The sequence below is a fragment of the Schistosoma mansoni genome, chromosome 1 (assembly GCF_000237925.1).
Source record: "Schistosoma mansoni strain Puerto Rico chromosome 1, complete genome".
Lineage (NCBI taxonomy): Eukaryota > Metazoa > Platyhelminthes > Trematoda > Strigeidida > Schistosomatidae > Schistosoma > Schistosoma mansoni.
In genome coordinates, this window is record NC_031495.1 from 46452557 (window position 1) to 46459144 (window position 6588).

Below are 6588 nucleotides of genomic sequence, written 5' to 3' on the forward strand. Positions count from 1 at the left end.
ATTATGGGATTTGGGTACCTTCTTCACTGAAGACAACGATGGACAGCGGCGCGATTTCATGGATTGGTTAAAGTTAAATATTAACACTGTTGGATGCTTGCTCAGTAGTCTAGAGGTTACGCTTTAACTCGCGAGACCAATAAGTCTTGGGTTCGAATCCTGCGAGCGTAATTGTGTATGCTCACTGACGAGGAGTTCCATACTAGAACAAAACAGTCATTCAATGCTTTCAGATTTTCCATAGTAGTCTAGCTTTAATCGACTCATAAATTCAACTATTAAAAGTTACTAAAATCTCAACAAAACCCCCTTTCTGAAAGAAAAAAAATGTTAAAATTTGACTTTCATTAAATTTAAAATAAATTTAATTTGATATTACCATGATTTTTTTTGAATGTATAGTTATGTACGTGATATATTGTTAATTAAAACATATGTATACTAATGTATATAGTCAGTATTTAAAGAGATTAAATCCCTCACTTTTCTCTGTCTCTCCCTCTCCCTCTCCCTCTCTCTCTCTCTCTCTCTCTCTGACTTACATAGATACCCTAACATAAACCCATATGTACAAACAAAAAATGAAAGTAGTTATAGGGGGGGGGAGGAATGATTAAACAGTTTATAATTCCTTTTAAAAGCATATTATTTCTATTCAATAATATCAACAAAATGAACATATGTTCTATGTATAAAATATTTTTTTTGTTTTTTTTAAAGGAACCAAAAAAACAGGTGAACATGAGGAATTGAATGTAAATTGAATCGAATATTAATGGTAATGATAGTAATAATAATAATAATAGTACTAAACAGTAACAGATGTTGAATTGCCCAAAATGAATATCATATCAACAAATGACATGGATAATATGAAAAATTTCACTGAGAATCTCTTTTTATCCCCAATTTACTTAACTATACATAGTAGAAAATTACATTTAATGTAATGGTTGTATTCAAAGTTTAAACATCTTGGAAAAGAAAGGCAGCAAACAGAATCAATAATGAATAAGAAATCTGTAGTAGTAGTAGTGGTAGTAGTAGTAGTAGTAGTAGTAGTAGTGGTAGTAGTAGTAGTAGTAGTAGTAGTGGTAGTAGTAGTAGTGGTAGTAGTAGTAGTAGTAGTAGTAGTGGTAGTAGTAGTAGTAGTAGTAATGGTAGTAGCAGTACTAATAGTAGTAGAAATGGAGGTAGTAGTGTAATAAAGTAGTACATTAAAGAATCTCTTAGTAAAATATGAGAACCAGACATTGAATAGTTCATTTGCAAATTTCCATCGTTTGTTCTTCATATTCTGTATAATTCTTCCAATTCACAATTCCTTTCTATTTCTCTTCCTATTCTTTTCAATGTGATCTTCTTAGCCTTCTGCTGCGAGGTTTTCCATTTGGGATTGGTGTTACATACTACTTATGTCAACAGACATAATTAGCATGCACTCCATAATAGTATTATTATTAGTAATACTGGTATTGATAGTATTAGTATTATGATTACTAGTAGTATTAAAATTAGTGTTATTAGTACTAGTATCAGTATTGATTGTAGTATTAGTAGAAATAATATAATCATTATTAGTAGTATTAGTATTGGTATCATTATTGTCATTAGTAATAGTGTTAGTGTTATTGGTGTCAGTACTAAGGTTAGTAGTATTACCATTACTATTAGTCGTAGTAGTCAAGACTGTCCTACTGTATGGAGCTGAAACGTGGAGGACTACTACAATCAAAATCAAGAAGGTACAAGTATTTATGAACGGTGGTCTACGCAAAATACTCAACATTCACTGGCCGGATACCACCAACAACAGCCTTATGTGGGAGAGGACAAATCCAATTCCAGTTGAAGATAAAATGGAAAAAGACGTTGGAAGTGGATAGGACACACGTTAAGGAAGTTATCAAACTGCCTAACGAGACAAGCCCTAACTTGGAATCCCGAAGGGAAACGGAAAAGAAGAAGGCCAAAGGACACACTGCGCTGAGAATTCGAAATGATAAACAGCAACTGGAAAGGATTGTCCAGGACAGAGTTTAGTTGAGGATGCTGGTGAGATGGTCTATACTCTTCCACGAGTGGTAACAACCGTAAGTAAGTAAGTAGTAGTGTTAGTACCATTATGAGTATTAGTATTTCTGGTAGTATCAGTATTCTTATTATTAGTATTAGTATTCGTATCGGTAGTAGTATTAATGTTATTACTAGTAGTAGTAGTACTAGTATTGGTATTAGTATCAGCATTATTATTACCAGTAGTAATAATATTAGTAGTATTATTGTTAGAATTATTAGTATTACTATTAATGTGGTGTGTGTTACTTATATCCACATAAGTAGTATATGACGATGACCAGTCATTGAATGTATTTCAGTAGATCGATAAGGAAAGAACGAGAATGAAACGCAATTAGTATGAAAATATATGAACAATAATTATTGGGAGACGATGTACTGATATTCACAGAAGGAATGGTCAAGATTGAGTCAACTGACTGATAGTTTACAAATTAACTGTTTACTATATGGTTCTCATATTTTACTGAGATATTCTGTAATTTTGTGCTAGAATACATTCGATTGTCTCCGCCCGTGTTTTGTTCATTACAGTAGTATTAGTAGTAGTCAAAAATTTGATCATCCAATTAATGTTTATATTATTGAATGATTATTATTATTATTATCAGAAGGGGTTTTGTGGAGATTTAGTATTTTTTTCATAGTTGTAAACGTGAGTCAATTGAAGCTAGACAACCATCGGAAAAACCTGGAAGCACTGGATGGCCGTTTCGTCCTATTGTGGGACTCCTCAATTATAACAAAGAATATATAATTATGATATATTTTCTCGGGATTTCGGCTTTATTACCTATAATAGTTAAGATATTCTAAAACCTTGGCCTAGTTGCTAGACATACTTTTTGCTTTGTTCCACCGATTCATTTAAATAATTTAATTGGCAAATGAACACCTACAGAACTGGGTTATATAAGAAGAAAATCATTTTTTCATACTTTAATTCTTCATAATAATTAACATTTCCTACGCCAAACTGTACTAATCTCCCCAAAGTTGATTGACTTCCAAAATAACCTAGAAATGAAAGTCATATGATGGTTATTAGTTATTTACTTTAGTGTTTCATAATCGTTGATATATAGGCGACCTGCTTAAACATCTGGGCTACCTGTTTCCCGTCATATATATATTTCAACAAGTTATCTAATATTGTTTGCTTTAATACATCATTATGGCTATTAAGCACACAACCCATTCCGGTGCGTTTCTGAAAACTGTACAACTTTTCTCTGTAAAGGTTACAAAAGGCCTAATCAGAGATGTTGTGTTTGCTGGGAACATGCAGCAAAAAAGAATATACATTATTCATATGTCGATTGACTGAACTGCTGACATCCAACTGGCGATCACTGAATGTTTATCATCAGGAGCAACGAAGAAATAGGAAACGTAAACATGTTGAAATACTTTATGCTGAGAATTCGATTTTGTACCAAATAATATAATATTGAATAAAGCTAATAATAATAATAATAATAATAATAGTTTAAAAATGATTTCATAATCAGTTTATATTGTGTGAACTATTCAGGTTTCATCATTTGATGATTTAAAATTTCTCAATAACTAATTATCCAGTTGAAATCATGAGTCAATTGAAGCTAGACCACCATGGAAAACCAGGAAGCACTGGAAGGCCGTTTCGTCCTATTGTGAGATTCCTCATCAGTGCGTATCCACGATACCGCCTTACGAGATTCGACTCATAATCTCAACTATATAAAATCATTAACATCTCCACAAAATCCTCTTCTGATATTGGATGAAATAAACGTTTTTATGAATATATTCCAAGGAAATTTCTGCTCATATTTAATATATTTAATGCTTAGCTAACACTTGTTCATTTCATTTAAGGATATGTTGTAAGTTATTATTATTATTATTTCTAGTAGTAGTATGTATCCTATAAACAAACGTTTATAAGATACACACCTTACAATGACCCATTTACCTGCTCATTCATTTTGAACAAACAAAAACTAATACCTAACCTATATATGAGTATATTTGTCATAAATTACCATTTGTCCAATATGATTAATTTTCTTTTTAAATAAAATAGAGAAGGGATTAATTTGTTAATATGATTTGATTAACCATCTTTCTTTCTAAATTCACTTGGTATTATTTGTTTGAATAATGCCATGGATGTTAAGGACTGCAAGTGATCAATCTCTTATTGGTATATGTACATACTGTGCGTATTGCCTCGATATTGCCTTGATTCACAAGCATTATAAGCAAAGATGGATAGTAGCTAGCAGTGGAATCCATGACATGCGTTTCGTCCTATTCGGGAATCATCAGCTGGATGTACTTGCGTCTCAGAGTTGATATTCACTCTGGGACTCGAACCTAGTATCGTTCGCTTCAAACTCCATCACGTTATCCACTCAGCTACTGAGTCCTGATATCCACTTGCTTGTACAATGAGGTGAAGTTTAAATTCACTTGGTATTGTTTGTTTGAATCTTCCCATTGATGTCTAGGACTGCAATTGATCAGTCTCTTTCTTTTTATTCATGTTGAATTTGTTTTCTTCTAACAGAGAATTTATCAGAAATAGTATCATGCATAATTGTCATCATTATAAATGGTAGTGAATAATTAAAATACAGATTACTGAGAAAAATTTCTCTTCTTAGACAAATAAATTACGTTCTTTCAATAAAATTATAAATATGTAGACTTTATAGTTGAAATCATAAGTTAATTAAAGTTAGATATTAACACTGTTGGATACTGGCCGGCTCCGTGGTCTAGAGTTTAGGCTCTCGCGCGCGAGACTGATAGGTCTTGGGTTCAAATCTCGTGAGGCGGGGTCGAGGACGCGCACTGGTGAGGAGTTCCATAATATGACGAAATGGCCGTCCAGTGCTTCCAGGTTTTCTATGGTGATCTAGCTTCAATTTCAACTATAAAATTGCTAAGATCTCCACTAAACTCCCTTCTGATATAAACTTTACTTAAAATGTGATTTTTTTAAAAACGGAGGTACAGTTTTATTACAAGACTCCTCTTCACTGGTTCAGAGATAGAACTTAAAGTTTTGATGCTCTGATATATAATCCAATGACAATAGAGAAGAACTCTTACTTTCATGACATGGTTACAGTTTACGGATAACCGTGACAGTTTTATATTTAATTGGGTATTTTTATCGATAGTTTTTTTTTTAAATCACACTTATCAAGCGATTAGATACTACTTTTAAACTAGCTTGTCAATATCATGTTGACTATTCCTAGGAGCTATCTGTAGCTAAAGAACTATTGGAAGCCAGGAGACACTGTACAATTGTTTCGTCTTATTATGGGATTACTCAAAAACAGCCATCTGTCACCTCAGCCGACTCTAACCTAGTATTGTTTGAACCAAACGCTATCACGTTATTCATTTAGCTACTGAACCCAGACAGCCACTCACTTGTGCAACAAGTATGAGTTTTAATTCAACTATTAATGGATTGGATCATTCCGTTGTTGATATTTCGACTGAAGTTTGGTCAATTTTGGTTGGCACACTTACATTCTTGATAGAGATATTGTTAAACCCATTCCATTTATTATTCCCCAACTTGTGTTACAATGGCTATATCGAGACAATTCGTACAAAATACACGTTCAATAACCGAGACTGATCAAATTTTGGTCAAAATAACAAAAACGGGATAATCCAATCCATTTACAGTCGAATTATAAGTTGATTAGTGAAATTCAATAACTAATAGGCTTTTGTAAATCCGACTCAAGTCACATTTTCTGTGCGTGTGTGTGTGTGTTTACGGTATGAATACATCTCAAATGCTCAAACTAACTATGGTAATATGTGACTGAAACTCACAAGTTAACTGTTGAAACGAAGGTGTTGTAAGCATTGAGCAATTAATTAACATTTTGGGAACGGATTAAAATGAGTGACCGCACAACTGCAGGCTGGTAAGCATTCACACTACTGAAGGAAAAGCTGACAATTATTCCAAGTTTCATAGTTGAAAGCGTGAGTCAATTGAAGCTAGACCACCATGGTTTTCCATGGTGTTACATACTACTTATATATGTCGACATAAATAGCATACACCACATAATTAGTAATATATATATATATATATATTTCTGTACAATTTATTAGACCTAATGTTAAACAACTGAGATCATGAGTCAATTGAAGCTAGACCACCATCAAAAACCTGGAAGTACTAGACGGCCATTTCATCCTATTGTGAGACTCCTCACCAGTGCGCATCCACGATCCCGCCTTGAGAGCGAGATTCGAACCCAGTACCTACCGGTCTCACTCCAGAGCACTTAATCGATAGACCACTGGCCATCCAGCGATTCCAGGTTTTCCATGGTGATCTAGCTTCAATTACTAAAATCTCCACAAAATCCCTTCTGAAACGAAGTTTTGTCTATTCAATATGTCAGAAGGGGTTTACCGAGGGAGTTAGTATTTTCATAGTTGAAATCATGAGTCAATTGAAGCTAGACAACTATCGAAACC